The 16,402-nt window shown below is 37.9% G+C and overlaps 1 protein-coding gene across 4 annotated transcripts in view; it reads right to left on the reverse strand.

Annotated features, from left to right (window-relative positions):
• The window catches only part of pvrl2l (PVR cell adhesion molecule related 2 like), a 396,229-nt gene that overhangs the window by 143,145 nt on the left and 236,682 nt on the right, over positions 1-16,402 (reverse strand). The gene's annotated exons all lie outside the window — the stretch shown is intronic.

A 16,402-nucleotide genomic window follows, 5' to 3' on the forward strand; every position in this document is an offset into this window, starting at 1 on the left:
GTAAATGGCCTACACTGCAGACCCTAAAAACATCCTGAAGGGAGAAGGATTGTTTTCCCTGGAGTAGATAAGAAAAAGAGAATGAGTGTAGAGTGCAGCACAAGGTGTTTGTGGAGATAAATTTTAGATGAGTGTGAGTCAACGTTTTAGACAGGAGGAAGAGTCAGCTTCAGGTTGCGCTAAGAAGATACTGTACAGGAATATCTGGACTTCTACTGCTGGTCTGAGCTGATATTGTTTCGATAAAATTGATGGAAGCTCAGGAAATAAGAAGTTAGAGAAATAAATGACTTAAATCAAATCACAATTACAAGAAAGGCCAGTGTGTGGCAGTGAAGAACATTTGCCTCCATCTATATAAAGAAAGAGATCTTAATGAGATCTTTAATGTTAGCATCCAAAATTTGTCAAAATCGTGTATTTATGCCATCTTGCTCTAATTACACTCACATTGAATGTGAGTTTTCAAGTTAAGTCTCTATATTGAGTTTATGTGGGTAGATAAAGTATAAACTTCAAGAGACCAACGTGTGGAATCAACCTGCAAACTGAGTACATTTAGGAGACCAAAACAAAAAAAAACTTTGGGCTACAAGAAGGAAAGATAATGAATTAAAAAGTATGAATGGTAAAAAACAACCATAGCAATGTTTATAAATGCTGTGGCCGTTTGCTCCAGTCAAAAAAAAAAAGAAAATGTGCACGACTACCACCACGCTTTAACTTCCAGGCTTTTCAACATGGAGATATCATTTTTGATCTCTAATTACATGCTCCAACTAAAAGCTGTTACGACATAAAACAGCTATGTGACCCGAGGCATAATGTCAACATGCACAGGTGTGTGTGAAACTGTGGGCTCTCCATTAGCAGCTTGGAAACTAACATGCATATGGCTGTAAGGGGAAATCTCTGAGCTTAATGTTCTGACCATGAGGTGTTTATTTCTGTTGAATAATCAACATGGAAAGCATTCCGCTTGTTTGAGGGATTTGATTTTATAAAATTAGGTGTTGATCTAGTATCAGAGATATTTGAAACATGAAGGTGGATACGTTTAAGCACAGGGGGTCAAGCATCAAAACCAACAGCAGTATAGATAAAGAGGAGAGTGGAGTCAGAGAGAATTAGAAATGAATGTATCTGAAGAACATCTCAGGCTGAAGACAAATTTAGAGAGGCAAAGATGGGAGAGTTTGGATATGCAGAGGATGTTTAATGGATAAACTGGACAGGGAATAGGGAGCTGCCAAAGAGGAGGAAAAGAGGAAGAGCACAGAAAGTTTTAGGATGCAGAGAGTTGGTGTGTTGAAGGAAGATGGTAGAGATAGAGATGGAGGGAGATGCTCCACTGTGACGTCCCCTAAAAGAAGCAGCTGAAAGATGAAGGTTTAACAGCCGCTTGGTTATCTGGTTACCAAGGATTCTGTTTCCATTCAAAGCAGTTGAACATTTCCATGCAGGAACAAAAGGTGTCGACAAATGCCAACACCTATAAATATATATATATATTATATAACTCATTAAATTCTCTTTGCTTGTCAGTGGAATTTAGAAAGAAAATAAGTCTTTTTTTAACAGAGTTGTTATATGTAGCAGCTTTATCAACAGATGGCAGCCTTCTGACCCTCAGGAGAGTTGACCACATCTGTGAAATTAAAACTTTCAGATGAAAAAAGTTGCACTCTTAAAGAAAAACTGCTTCTTTGTATAAGGAGTCCTCGCAGCCTTTCTCTGCAGGCAGAACCTGTGCCTGGCTCTCCACAGAGGGAAGAATAGGGGAGCTGGGAACATCATATCCCCAGCTCCAGCTGTCCTTTTAGATTGATACTAGTTGGTGAATCCCTGCAGCCTTTCTGCAGGTACAGGTCTGTCCTGAAATGCTACTCGCGAACAACCTTATGTGTGAGGAATACATTAACCTCGTTCCTTACCTTCAGTTTAGGCAAAAATGAAAAACAAAAGTGTTTTTTGTGTTTAAAGTTTGATTGGTATTACTGTTCAGCTGCCATGTTTTTAATGTTTTTTTTGTGTAAAGAATTGTGCAAAAGTTTTTATACGGCTGTTAAAACCTTATTAATCACATGTAACAGTAAGTTCGTAGTTTTCTAGTCATCACCTGAACAGAAATGGTTGCAGAGGCATTTCCTTCCTAATCGTTCTGGATCACTTAAAACCGCCCTGATTTGCTGTCATGTAGGGAAACACAGCAACATGTAAACCGAATGTAAATATTTCAAACAACACAGTGAAGTGGAGAACCTCATGACAAGTTTGTTATGTGATGGTGCATTATGGGAGTATTTCACAGAGGAATCACATGCAGGAAGTTATTTCTGAATAAATAAATGATGTGGATGGTTAATGCACCACCACATATAGTAGCAGTGAAAGGATTCATCCCTCTAATTTGATTCAAATAATAAAAAGCACAAATTAAGTGACTTGTACGCATAATGAAAAATATTTTATCTACAAAGTTATTTATTAGAACTCTGTTTAAATTTTCCATCACAATATTAATTTGTGCAATAGTAAAATTGGAAATGACTGCTTGGATGCAATATCTGGTAGATTATTATGTTTTAAGAGATGTGAATCAACACTGTGCATGCAAATAATATATTTGGTTAAGCTTTGGTTATGCTTAAGCTATCAGAAGGTCATAGGAAAATTGTGATGATAGAAAACAAGGAGGAGAGCGCAAAAAATCTAAGTTCAGAACATTAAACACAGTCATTGCAATTTTGAACAACTAAATCACATTATTTGTAAAGTTTGTAAAGTCGTTCAGCCATAATTATTTTTTATTATGTTCTGCATGTGAAGCACTCTGTTGGAAGGTATGTTTATTTGGGTATGAAAGTGTTAAAGAAAGGAAATTATTTAAGCTACATTTGAAAATGTACTTTAACATCATTTCATGCTTCTTCTTTTACCTTTTTCCAGGATACTAAAAACTTCTCATGCCAACTGTGCGTTGCAAACAGCACCGGTTTTTGAGAATTAGACATAGTTTGGTCCACAGTAATAAAAACTTTTGTTCCCAGAAAATTGCACTTTGAAAATGCAAAGAAGTATTGGTTGCTTGGCAGCACGATTTGAGGAACAACTCTTCCTTTGTGACAGATGTGCAAAATCTTCTATAGAGTCGGCTGTGAAGTTTCTGATCTTTCTTTGCTTTCTTTCTCTTCAAAACAAATAATCTTTCAAACAAATAAAAACTTACATTTCCATCTCTCCCTCAGCCTGTTGCTTTAATGCACAACATAAAGCAAAAAGCAAATCAAACACTGTTTACATGAATCATCATCCAGTGAAAATGATGACAATTTTGAAGATGTTTAATTTAAAACAGGCTCTAGTCTTTATCTTAACCTTCACCAAGAAGCGTTGGCATAAAAACCTAAACAGTAGGACTGCATGATATCAGAAAACCATCCAAAAAGCAATATTATAGTTGCATTTTGCTTTCATGATATAGTTTTCAATTAAGCCACATTTTAATCTCCTTTTTCTGTCATCATTCCCGTTATTTATCATTCAGTATATTTGATAAATAGCGTTACACGATATCTAATCTCTACAGTCTTTGAAATAAGTCCTTACTGGCTGTTCATAAATCAAATTCCCAGAATGAGTCATCATTTGCTATTGGCATATAAAAAACATCTTGGGCTGGGCATGTTCAACATCTACAACATGTGCATTCTGCACATTTGCAGTACATGTGCATACTGTAAAGGATTAATAAGTTCCTGGAAAACTTGTCAGGATTCACTGGGAGTCAGAAAGGGTTACATATCAGGACAAAAGTTATAAAATCAAACAGTTAACTTCCATGATACGATGTAGGATAATTATTTATGTGAGAAAATAAAGAGAGTCAGTGAGACAAATAGGGCAGCTATTCTCTAACATTGCCCCTCAGAAAAGATGTGATGAAATGTAAAATGGTAGCAATTATGTTTAATGTTGATCACCATTTTTTTCCCTCCTTTATTTCAATTTGTTGCGTTTTTTTCCCTCATCCTCTTGACAGCGGCAAGCAGAATAAAGAAGGAACCAGGAAAGAATGAAACAGCTGGTGCTGATATGAAAAGTGCCATTTGAAAAAAATTGGATTTGGGAAGAGAGGATGGGTTCTAAACCTCCAGAGAGCAATAAACGGCTGCAGCCACTAAACTAGCGGTGCATTTATTAATCCAAAATGATTTCAATTATCTTTTAGAGCTTGCTTTTGACCAGCAGGAGAGAGACAAAAATGGCTAGAGGGGCTTTTTACTCTGCGAGCAGCTTCATCTTCTGGCACATGCTGCATGACAAAAAGAAGTAATTGAATAATTTCTAATTAGCAAACTGTCCCTAATCTTGTATTAAAGGTTATTTCTGTTACAGCAAATCTCTTTGGCAATAAAATGATACAGTGCTGTAAAAAAAAGTAGTTGTCTCCCTACAGATTTCTCCAGTTTTTGCTTTTTAATCACAACTAAATGTTTCAGATCAAACAAGTTTTACAATAAAAATCAAAATGTAGTTTTCAAATAAGGATTTCATTGATAACGCTGCCCAAACCAACCAGGATCTATGTAAAAATAGAACTGCCCCTTGCTGTGAAATCATGAATTAACGGTAATTGGCCAAAGATTTTGGACAGGTGGGTTTACTTTCATTAAGACATGATTACTATCTGACCTGTAGAATCAAGAAATCACTTAACTCACTCAGACACTCAAACAGAACTTGTCTCCGCAATCCTCACTTGCCTCAGTCAAGGTCAGAGTTCATGATTCTACATTAACAAATAGAGACTGGGCAAAAATGGCCTCCATGACCAGAACCACGGCTGACCAACAAGAACATAAAGGTCCTAATATGCTGTGGACTGCCCAGACAAAGTGGAACGTTTTGGATTGTGTGCACCACAATGCAAATAGTTTCAGAAAAAGAACATCCAAGCTTCAGTCAGACATGGTGGTGGTAGTGTGATGGTCTGGGTCTGCTTTCCTGCTTTGGACTTGGACAACTTGCTGTAGGAAGGAAATTTCCTCACCATCAGTTCGATACCTTGTCAAGCCTGGATTATGCAACAGGACAAGGATCCAAAGTACATCAATTAGTGCAGCTTTAAGCAGCTAGTGTCCTAGCCAAAGGTTGAATTGAAATCTGATTGAGATGTTTTGACATGACCCAGGCAGGTTATGATTGAAAACCCTCTATTGTGGCTAAATTAAAACAATTCAGCAAAGAGGAGTGTGCCAAAATTCTTCATCAGCAGTTTAATAGGGTCATTGCCATTTTTAGGGCAGTTATTTCTGGCAAGGGTGGCACAACCAATTATTAAGTTTAGGAGCAATTATATTTTCACATTGGGCCAACTTGTTTTAGGATGGATCTTTTAACTTAGTAAAGGAAATTTAAAAACAACTTTTTGGATTCACTAAAGTCACGCCTGATATTAACATTATTTGTGTGATTTGAAACATTTAAGTGCTACAAAAAAGCAAAAACAGAGAAATCTGTAAGAGAACAAATATTTTTCACAGCACTGTAGCAGCTGCAGTGCTTCATTGTAATATCCATCTTATAGAACAACTTATCACTGCTATCACTATCACATCTTTTCATCTGTATATTCACTATTCCCATATGAAATGTGAAAATTACTGTATGTAATTTTTTTAACTAGCAGCATTCTGTTTTCACAGCAATTTACATTTTCTGATAATTGACTGATAATTGTTGAGAAAAAAATCTTTTTTTTCAACATATGCAGATTACTGTCGCAGTAAAATAAGTTTTCTGTTTCTATGTGAACTATTTCACAACAGTTAAGACAAAGATGAAATTTCTGATTTATTTTGCATCATAGTAGAGAACAAAAGAACCATTTTCTTTCCTGTTGCATGTCCTAGTCTAACTGTTGTATGACCCTCGTCTAAAATGCACCTTCTACAGGAAATAAAATGAATTTGACTCTTCTGTGGTTGAGTTGCAAATCCAACCAGCCAGATTCCATTCTGCAAACTTCGCTGTAAACTAAATCCGTTGATTACGATGCCGTGTGCCTCCATAAATATCCTCTCTGCAGATTTAAAGTGGGATAATTTGTTTTGCTGGAAGGCTCTCACATAAACCACTTTTACCCAAAGTGGCTTACAATGACTCGGCACTGAAGTAGCTTCAATCACAACACTACAAGTCATAAATGGAAAGATAAAAAATCTACATGAATAATGATTCCTTCAGAAGGATCCTCTTTCATATGTATGTGGCCTTTAAAGTGGATGGAAAAGAGCTTTGGAGATATTTGGGGGGAGGAAATAAGAAGCTTTTATAGCATTCAATATTTTAGTAGCAATCTGTGTTACTGTGTTTGAGCAACCTAATATTTTCAAATCTGCAGGACAGGACTGGGTTTATAGCACCTGATAGCAACCACGTTTTATTTTGAGTTGGTCTGCACTGTATTTAGACTAGAAAAACAGGACCATGATTCCCTGTCAGGCTAAAGCTTAAATGATGGGGGATTTATGAATGTCAGAGGTACATCTGTTCCTATGAAGTCGATTGTTTACTGAGATGGCATTAATATGGAATAAAAAACATTGCATTATATCTTCTTTCACATGAAATTGATGACACGTGATTGACTTTCAGTCACTGATTTAGACACCATGGTCCTAGGCATATCATCTGTAAATAGTCCAAATTAAAGATTTGTGCAATTTTGTTCCTGACAAAGCGAGATCAGATTTTGGAATAGGTCTGGTGCTATTAACAAGTAATGTTAAGTTTTAAATTCCTAGGCTAGCAGCAGTTAGGCACCAAACTATTAACATCTCTGTCAGACTACTTTTTTATTTTGCCAACATGTTTCTTGTGACTGAAAGTAATGTTAACATTTTGGTGGTGGCCCGGCCGAAAAAAGATTTGTACACTGATTATTGAGAAGAGCATAAATAATAAGCATTACATTTTTTAATAAAATGTAAATACAAACAGATAAAGAAACCATTTGGGTGTTAGCAACCTCACTGACTGGATACATAAAGTTATCTAGATAGCCAAATAGCCATCTAGCTCTTGATCCAGCTAGCTAATTAGCTACCGATAACTAGCAAGACTGATATAATAGAGCGATATCGATCGGTAAGACAGTCAGACTGTGCCAGCCAGTCAGCCAGCCAGCCAGCCTGATGAATCGTCTGCTAGCTAGTAAGCCAGCCATGTCATTTTTAGTCCTGGGAGATTAATTAATTCAAATGAATAAATTACACAACTCTGATCAACTTTTGGAAACATAAGCCAATATTAAAACTGTGCCAGGAAGAAGTGAATTTAAGTTACCAACTGTTCTCTTAAGTGACATCAGAAAGTTTTTCTCATGTCATTTTTTGTCTCCTCTGTTATAACGTTCCACTAGAGGTCAAAAGCAAAAATAACTTGCAATTAGGCCAATGGATCACAAAAACAGAAAAAATAAATTATTTTACTCGAGGCTGCAAGAACATAACAGAAGTTCTAGTTGGCACGGAAATTTCATATTTTGCAAGAACTAAAGTGGAGAACTCCCAGGAGGCCTTCGTGTGTTTCTCCCAATGCTAAACACCCACAAATTTCTTGGACACGATGCAAGAAAACCTCTACTCAGAATATGCTTCAAAAGCAGGCTGCAAGAACTCCTAAACCAGGGCTGTATAAACAGACTGATTTCCTTTCGTTCTCGCAGGACTTTGAGGCAGAACAATTTTTCTGTTTTTGCAGAGTATGGGTTGGCATTTTCTGACACAATTATAGTGCATTTGTACTTTTAAAGTAGTTCTTAAAATCTGTACATTTATACAAGTCCATTTTGTTTTGAGTTTCATACTCTGTTATGTTATAAAGCTTTTAACAAATCTTGACAAAAAATCTGGGTAAAATCTTGCTTCTATCACATTGCACTAAAGTGAACCTGCTGAAATATTTTGCCCTCTGCTGGAACGTCCTGCAAGGTCTCTGACTATAATCAGAGACCATGCAGGGCGGGCACCCTGCTAAGAGTGTTGGTCAGTGGTCAAACACTTGAAACAGCAAAGGACAGAAAAGCCATGAATATAGAAAACTAGATTTCCTAGCTGCTTGTTTGTTCAGGGAAACACAGCTTAGAGATTAAGTAGACCAAGGAATGAAACCTCCAATTATCACAATATTACTCAAATAAAATGCTAGCTGTTTGGTTGCACTGGAGGTGGAACAATTTAAAGGCCCAGCAGGAAGGTTTGTTGAAACTGGAAAAAATGGCATTCATAGATGCCTCTACAGTACAGGTTAACTCTAACATTTCATTTCTTAGCAGTAATGTTAATATTATGTTAATATTATCAAATTATCTATAAAAAAAAAAAGAAAAGATATTTACCATTCAAACATCCCATCTAAAACATGTCTGTTATCTTTTGCTCCACAGAGACTCTGCCTCCACCACTGATGAAAAAGTACATATTAAATAAGTAACTTCTTACAGAGCACGGTTATTTTTTTTAACTTTATTTTACTTTTAGTATAATGTTAATATAGTAAATGTGCTTTTATCTGAAAACATAATTTTTTTGCTTTTTTTCACTGAAGTTATGATGTCTGCAGCCATAGATGATGATTTCCAATGCTTTAGGAAAATGTAAAAAAAGCAAACTTCAGCAAATAATATTTTCAAAAAACACATCAGGTGAGTGTGGCATTGGTTGTGTAGGAGTTTAAACGCGCGACCCATGTACAAGAGGCTTTGGTCCTCGCTGTGGCTGTCCTAGGTCCAAGTCCCGACCCCAGTGATGTTTGCATGTCTTCCCCATTCCCCCTCTCCCCCTAGCCACTGTCAAAAACCTCTGGAAAAAAATAAAGGCCACTAGTACTGCCAAGAAAAAAAAAAAAATCTTAAAAATAAAAAGGTGGATGAGAAAGCGTTATTGTCAAATTAGCAACATACATCAAAAACATTGATATGATTGTGACACCTTTCTGGAGAGGAGGATCGTTCGAGCTTCTGCTGGCAACAACTTAATGCTCACCCTCTACCAATGATCCACATGGCCCTGTCTTTTAGTGTTTAACCCTTTCTCTCTCCTAGACATGGCAATTGACTGAGCCTTTACTGTAACTAACTCTAAGTGCTCTCTTTCAGACTCTAACCTTGAAAACTGACTCAGAGTTTATCTGTTCTTTCTTTCTAGGTGAAACAACTAAAGGAGCTACATCCATTAACATTTACTTTTCCTTCCCATAGAAAGGACTCCTGGATCAGTGCTTCTTTGTTCTCTTTGTGTCTCTGCTCTGTTCTCTCAAACCCCCAGTCGGTCGTGGCAGATGGCCACTCACACTGAGCCTGGTTCTGCTGGAGGTTTCTTCCTGTTAAAAGGGAGTTTTTCCTCTCCACTGTCGCTACATGCATGCTCAGTATGAGGGATTGCTGCAAAGTCAACGTCAGTGACTGTCCACTGTCTCTACATGCTCATCCAGGAGGAGGGAATGCTGCAAGTCACTGACTGGATGCAATTTGCTGGGTTTCCTTAGATAGAAAAACTTTTTATCCAATTTGAATAAAAAGCTAACTCCGACTGCACTGTTCAATTGTTAGGATTATTTGGAATGTATGAACCTGACTTTGTGAAGTGCCTTGAGACAACATGTGTTGTGGATTGGCGCTATATAAATAAAACTGAATTGAATTGTTTACATAAAACACACAAAATGTTTCTCGTATTCAGATGCGAAACCATTACGGCCACTTGGTAAGCAGAAAACCAGAAACATCAAGAATATTCTTTCTCAAATTAATTCCAGAAAACAGTTTTAATGTGCCTTAAAAAAAAACCTAACCTGCAGAGAGGAAAACCTCCAGCAGGTGTCACCGACCTGTCGATTGCAATCAAACACTGATTGCTGTGAAAATCCAAATACTCACAGAAACATTTGAAAACAGCTGAATGAATAATTCTGTTGATTTTCACTGCTTAAAACTAAAGGATTGTTCCACATTTTGAGCTAGAGGCTCTAAAAAGAAACCTATTTGTCTCCTCAGAAACCCGTTCTCCCTCTCTCTCTCTCTCACACACGCGCACACAGATACAGTTATATTTTCTACACTCGGACAAAAAGTGATGTACTCATTCAGCTGTGAAAAACAGCGCTACAATCCGTTTCACTTTTCCCAGCAGGAAAAACACCACGTCCACCGAATATCTGACCTATCATCAGTGATGACCTGAAGTTTCCTGCCACAACACAGCTAGAAAGAAGGCAGAGAACATGAGCTAAGAAAGCCACAAAATCTGACAGCCAGACAAGAGCTCAGTCTGCTCCTTATCTGGGGCTGAAGGAAATTAATGTCAGGCAGCACTTAAAGAGTTTCAGCTCAGCAGGAGACATTTGTCTTCCACAGACACTACATTAGTTTTTTGCAGAAAAGCAGGTGATTTCAGCTCTAGCAGTGTAAAATTATTGCATTTTTAAATGTGGAGTAAAACTCTAATTACTTTATCTATCTATCAATCCATCAATCAATCAATCAATCAATCAACCAATCAATCAATCCATCAACCAATCAATCAATCAATGCAGTTCTTGCCTTCAAATTGAGTAAATTACCAACTGGGTCAATCCAATCCCAGTTTTCACATCCTGAAGTTACCCATGCTAAATCTCTCGTTTGAATAAAAACAGATCTAAAATTAGACCTGCACCAAAACATACTGAAGAGCTTTAATTGTATCCAAAATTCAATACTGTGTCAGAGCTGAAATTATGCAGAAAGTTTCTTGGCACTGCATTAATTAGGATCCACTTAGATCACAGAGGAGGTCTGCAAACACAGAAAGGAGAGCTGAGGTCATGTAGAGAGAAGGAAATAAAAGCTGAACAAATGAACAGTTTAAAATCGTTGGCACCGGCAAAATGAAGAAATTAATTCTTTAACTGCTTTTGTCTTAAGTCAAATGTTAAGGTCAATTAGCGAAGATGAAAGTCGGCCTCCCCAGCTGCCCTGGTTGTATCAGTTGATAGAGTGCCATGTACATTCAGAATCCTGTGAATGGCTTAACTATCTGACACTCTGAAAGGGATACAAAAGGATGTTTAGATCCAGTTCATTAAAGAAAGGCCTCACGAATGAGGAGTGAATTAAAATTTCATTGTTTCAGTTAGAAAGAACCAGTTAAATTAAGACATTAGAGCATGATGGATTGAAGGGCTACAGGGCCAGTTTTCTGGGGTTTTAAAAGTGTTTATTTTTTAGTTTTGGAAGCAGAATCCGCTGAAACTAAATAAAATGCAAATGATTATTTTTTTCCATCTTAATCAGCTGGCAGAAATAGTGGAGAAAGCTAAGAAGAAATGCTCTTTGTGTCTGTTGGCTAAACTCCTTGCTGCTGTTTTGGTTATATGTCAGTTTTAGCAGCAGGCATCGCTTCCAGGACAAAAACTGGGAGAAATGACCTCTGTCCATCAGCACCAAGAAAATATGACTCAATTACAGAAACGCTGTACTTAAAAAACTGAGCATTTGGAATTTGTTGTAGAAAATAAGATGTTCAAATCATGACCCCAAAGCAAACTTTAATGATGCTCAAGATTTTCTTTACTTAAGCTGTGCTAATGAGGCCAAAGTTCAGTCCAATTTTCTCTGCAGCAAATAAACCACAAAAAATATCTGCCACCTTGAACACAAATGTTAGAAATTGTGGTTCACTTTGAATATATCAGGAAGAAAAATCTTACTCTGTCAGTGGAAAGAGGTGCAATTATCAACACAGATAATAATACATTGTTTCTTTAGTTTAGAAAACTGTACATAAACATTTCCCAACACAGATCTTAATTTTTTCAAGCAATACACACCCTGCCCCCCACTGGTCTCCATAGTAAAGATGTGTTAAAAGCCAGTAAAAATAAAATGTATGGGAAGCAAAAGAGAGTATGCCATCCAGGGTAGGTAGACGTGTTTTGATCTTCAACATAAGCTGTGCAGGAAAGTCACATAGCTGCTGACCTAAACATGCCAGTAATTTAAAAATGTAAAGGTATAACTGGAGATGTGACGGACTGGGCTTGTCAAGTAGCCAAGCTCATTTATTGCATATAGTGAGCAGTGAGCATGGCATTAGCAAACTGGAACCAGTTTCCTAAAAGGTCTGCATCAATGTTGGGAGGATAAAACTTTATCCACACCTGTTGGAGTCTCAGCTGACCATACTCAACTCAGCTTTAACTGGATTAACAACAAAAGTTGAACTCGATAACTAACAGGCCTCTTCTTCCAAACTCATCCATCTCTTCCTGTCTCCCCCTTTCACTATCTCCTCCGCCTTCTCTTCTCCTCAGAGCAAAGCAGAAATAATGCACAGCACTTTTAAGCCTTCTGCTGAATTAAACATGCAAGGAGCAGCCTGTGCTGGACGCTAAAACTGAAGCAAATAGAGAGGGAATTATAAAAAAGGGGATATATACACCCTAACCCCCACTTTCAGTTGAGTCTCCAGAGTGCTGCTGAACATTCATTACAATTAAAAAGATCTGTCGCAGATAGTCTGAGCTGAGGGAAGCCAAACAGGACAGCCCTTTTCTCACTAATTGGTTGGGTTGAAAAGGAATGTCAGTTGTTGTTGGGTGGAAGCAGCCAATCGCCAAGTGGAGGGGTGGAATACCTCTCAGAAATTCTCCTCTTCCTTTTCACCTTCAGCTTTCATTGTTAGAGCCGTATATCCGATCTTGAAAAATGTCTCACTTCTTTCACATCTCTGTCTTGTCTGTGCTGCAACCAACAGATTGGGCTTCACAAGTTACAAATCTGGCCATCTCTAACACCTGGACCCGAGGCACATGACTTGGTTTTTCAGACGTACTTGGTCTCAGGTGGGTTACACAGAAAAGGCAAAGTGCTGTCTTCTCATCCTCTCTGCAGGGGCAGTGGTTTCAGTTTCTTTCCAGCCTCTGCTCTTTTTCAGACTCAATGTCTCTAATCTGAGAAAAGAAAGTCTCCTTTTCTCTCCGGCCTGTTTGGTATTCCCAAGACGGAGCGCTGAACTACCACCGTAGTCCTCCACCCTCCTCTCCCTCCCTCCCTTCTGGCCTCTTTTCCTTTCTGACAAAGCCAACTGACCTGTTACTGAGTGCTCTGCATCGAGTGGGGGCCAACACTCGCAGAGGCAAGGACAAGACTCTACAGGGGTGAGGCTCATAAGTGGAGCCTCCCACGGCACATACGACACGAGGCAGGATGGCGAGCTAGAGATCAGAGAAGGAAACCTATAATTAAAACAACCGCCTCTTTAGCTGGCCGCAGGAACAGCAAGTAAAACATATTAATGCAAGGGAATTATGTAGGTCTAAGAACATCAAACAGATTCTAATATATTGAAAAACATTTTAGATTCTGTTACTGGATTTTTAGTTGATATTATCCTATAAATGAAGCTCAAACCGCTAAATTAGATTTGCTTTGTTTTTGAACTGACATAACTTCAGGATTTTAAAGTCTTACTTAACTTAAACAATACTTTAGAAAGTTCTTTACATCTTTTAATTTCTAACACTTATTCAAGGTTAGGTTGAGGGGGTAATAGGTTCAGCAGGAAAACCGGAAAAATCCTTCTTGCCAGCAGCACTTTCCAGTTTGTCTCAGAGGATCCTAAAGAGTTCGCAGGACAGAAGAGGTGTGTATTCCCTCCTGTGAGATCTTCATCAAGGTATTTTCCCAGTGATAGTGAGTTCCCTGAATCACCTAATATGACAGCTGTTACCAGGAGCTCTCCTGAATAAACTAAGGCTCTCATCCTGTTCTCACCTTGCAAAGGTTGCACCTTCCAAATGCTTTTATCAAGGGTCTTGTTTTTTGTATTGTCCACATCTCATGACCATAGCTTAGGTTTGGAATATTTAACAGATAGAGCAGTAGGTCACGTACCATGAATTTCCTTCTGCACCACCATGTACGTGGGCAATGCAGTCAATTCTGCAGATGAAGCTGGAATCTGGCCCGACACTGAAAGCCTTGAGGGGAATTCAGAACTTGATTGTTATGACTTACAGTTACCAAAAAGCCAACATTTTGTTTCTGAAAAAAGAAAATCAATAAAAAGGATTGTATATTTATACAGAAATCTAGGCCAAGTGAAAGGCATGTCCATGTACTGTGCAGTATATGCTCTTAATGTTTTGTCTTGGCTCTTTTTGCATAAATTACTGCATCAATGCAGCATGGCATGGAGCAGATCAGCTTGTGGTTCTGAGGTGTTAAAGAAGCCCAGGTTGCTTTAATAGTGGCCTTTGGCTTGTTTGCATCATTGGCTCTGATGTCTCTAATCTTCCTCTTAACAATACTAAACACGTGTCTCTAAGGTGTTTAGCTTAGATCATCTTACTGGACAGTTAAATGTTGTGATATTGTAGTGAACAAAGCAAGTGTTGGTACTTTTGGCAGTGTGGGCAGGTACCAAGTCCTGCTGGAACATAAAATCAGCATCTCCTCAAAGTTTGCATGAGAAGGGGCGTGAAGAGCTCTAAACGTCCCTGTACTCAGCTGTACTGACTTTGGACTTGACAAAATACAGCTGGACCATCATCAGCAGAAGAAATGACTGCCCAACTTATTTCTGAAATGAATTAAATGAAAAAAATTGATTTTATCTGAAAAGAGGACTTTGGACCACTAGGCAACAGTCCAGGCCTTTACCTCCTTAGCCTAGTTAGACACTTCTAATATGTATTGTCTGTGTTTCAGGAGTGATAGAAGCAGTGCAACACTTGGCCCATGTACTGCATACATAGATCATGCAGTCTGGAGGCTAGTGAAGCTCCAACTACAGCTGCAGTCTATGCTTTATGAATTTCCCCTAAACTCTGCAGGATGCAGTTATTCCTTAAATTGCTTGTACATCCCTTTATATCTTTTCCTTCCACTCGACTTTCCATAAATGTTTAGATTCAGCCTTCTGGACTGTAAGATTCTACAGTAATGACATTTTGTTGCTCAACCTCCATGGGTAGAGAGCTAACGGCTTACTGCTGGACAACTTTCTATTCAGCAATCTTCTTCGCAATCACGTGAGCTACAACGAAACCTTTTATTAAAAATCATCCTTTTTGTGGTCATTTCTAATTTATTATTCATTATTCTAATTTAACTCTCATAAAAAATAAACAGTATAAACATATCACTGCTATAAATTAATCTACATGCGTTACACTCTTCAAACTGAATCACTAAAATAAATAAATGTCTTGGCCATATTGTATTTTATTGAAATAAATCTGTATTTCTCTATGTTAGGAAAAAATGTAAAGGCCTCTAGAATAAGCTGCATGATCCACAAGCAGATCGCATATTACAGGGTTATATTAAACAAATCCTGCATTGAATTGCACAGTACAGAAGGGCAGTGTATTATATAATGGGCATCCAGGTGTAATGATGAGCACATCTGTGACCCCAACTCGGGTTGTTATGACAATGGAAGTGTACAGTCTTTGTGTGTAGAGTCTGCAAAACCAAAAATAGGTCCCTGTGGCAGGTTTGTTGAAGAAACTAAACAAAGTTAATCAGAGCAGGTGCAGCATTCTGCACTGTGCTTAATATGCTGAGGAGGAGAGTTGAGGCAGTTTGGTATTTATAGACTGATAACACAGAACGGTGTAATTAATTACCAGTTTTTCCACAGAGAATCGTCTTGAAATGGTTTTCTTTTATTGAAAATGGTTTATGCTGAAACAAAAAGTTATGACTGATAAAGAGTTTTCTCGCTGAAGGTGCATCCACGCTACAAGACCCTGGGACTAATTAGGCGCCAAACTTGTGATCCCAGTTTAAAATTACAGCCACTTTAGAAACCCCTGGAGAAACAATATGTTGAGATATACACAACCAAATGCTTAATATATTGAGGATGCCCAAGAGCCAGGGGTTTTATTTTCTCTCACAGCTCTAACAAAATATTTTCATTTAAATATGATACATCACTGTAAACAAAACATAAGTAACTTTCTCTTAATTTTAAGGGAGGTATCATATATTTTCTGATGAAATTCTATTCTTGGAGCATGCATGCAGCCCATCCAGTACTAAATAAATAACCTTGCATCCAGTTTTCTTCAGGGAAACAATAAACACAATATGTTTAAGCAGTTAAGTTACACTATAGCTGTCTGCAGGTTATTTAAACATAATTGGCAAATTGTGCAGACAAACGCCGAGTCTGTAGGCATGGCAGAGTCTCCACTAAAATATGTAAGAAAGCAGATACAACTGTCTCATTTAACAACAGATTGCACAGTATGTCCGACATCAAGCAACAACAAGGGAACTGCTCATCGCTCTGCGTAGAAGAGCTGAACCAGCTTTCCTTTATACCAGAAGAAACACAAAATCAAT

This window comes from Girardinichthys multiradiatus, chromosome 13 (genome assembly GCF_021462225.1).
Source record: "Girardinichthys multiradiatus isolate DD_20200921_A chromosome 13, DD_fGirMul_XY1, whole genome shotgun sequence".
Classification (NCBI taxonomy): Eukaryota; Metazoa; Chordata; class Actinopteri; order Cyprinodontiformes; family Goodeidae; genus Girardinichthys; species Girardinichthys multiradiatus.